This window comes from Megalopta genalis, unplaced genomic scaffold (assembly GCF_051020955.1).
Source record: "Megalopta genalis isolate 19385.01 unplaced genomic scaffold, iyMegGena1_principal scaffold0858, whole genome shotgun sequence".
NCBI lineage: Eukaryota > Metazoa > Arthropoda > Insecta > Hymenoptera > Halictidae > Megalopta > Megalopta genalis.
The window spans coordinates 32,501-32,806 of record NW_027476927.1 but is presented as its reverse complement, the minus strand read 5'-3'; positions in this window follow the sequence as shown (position 1 = coordinate 32,806).

Below are 306 nucleotides of genomic sequence, written 5' to 3'. Positions count from 1 at the left end.
CTTCGAACAGCTCCGGTGTCCCCATTATTTTCGATTTACGGCTAAAATAAATTTTTCTAATTTTTTTCAATAACATATTCCTGCTAAAATAACTTTTTTACATAGGGATTAAGCATTTAGAACGATACATTGTTTAAAATAAGGGCACTTTACTCTTGACATTTTACGGTTTTTTCAATTTTCTGAAAAATCCTATCATTAGATTTTTTTAAAAATACGATATTCTTGCTTAACTAACGTTTCTACATAGGGATTAAGCATTTAGAACGAAATCTAATGTCAGAAAATGGCACTTTACTCTTGACA